The sequence below is a fragment of the Penaeus monodon genome, chromosome 24, assembly GCF_015228065.2.
Source record: "Penaeus monodon isolate SGIC_2016 chromosome 24, NSTDA_Pmon_1, whole genome shotgun sequence".
Classification (NCBI taxonomy): domain Eukaryota; kingdom Metazoa; phylum Arthropoda; class Malacostraca; order Decapoda; family Penaeidae; genus Penaeus; species Penaeus monodon.
This window is the reverse complement of record NC_051409.1, coordinates 33864822-33865036: the sequence shown is the minus strand read 5'-3', so window position 1 is coordinate 33865036 and position 215 is coordinate 33864822.

The window sequence follows — 215 nt, the reverse complement described above, 5'->3', positions numbered from 1 at the left end:
AAACAATCAACATTGATCAAAACCAAACAAACCAACTGTTCAGCGAAACAAACAGCCACACAACACAACAATAACAAGAATACACAAAAAACAAAAAACCAAATACGAAAAAAAAAACAAAAAACAAACAAAGCACAGCAATAACAAGACAAAAACAAACCAAGGACAATAACGAAACAACAAAATCCTGGACAAATGTTTAACCAAATCATTGG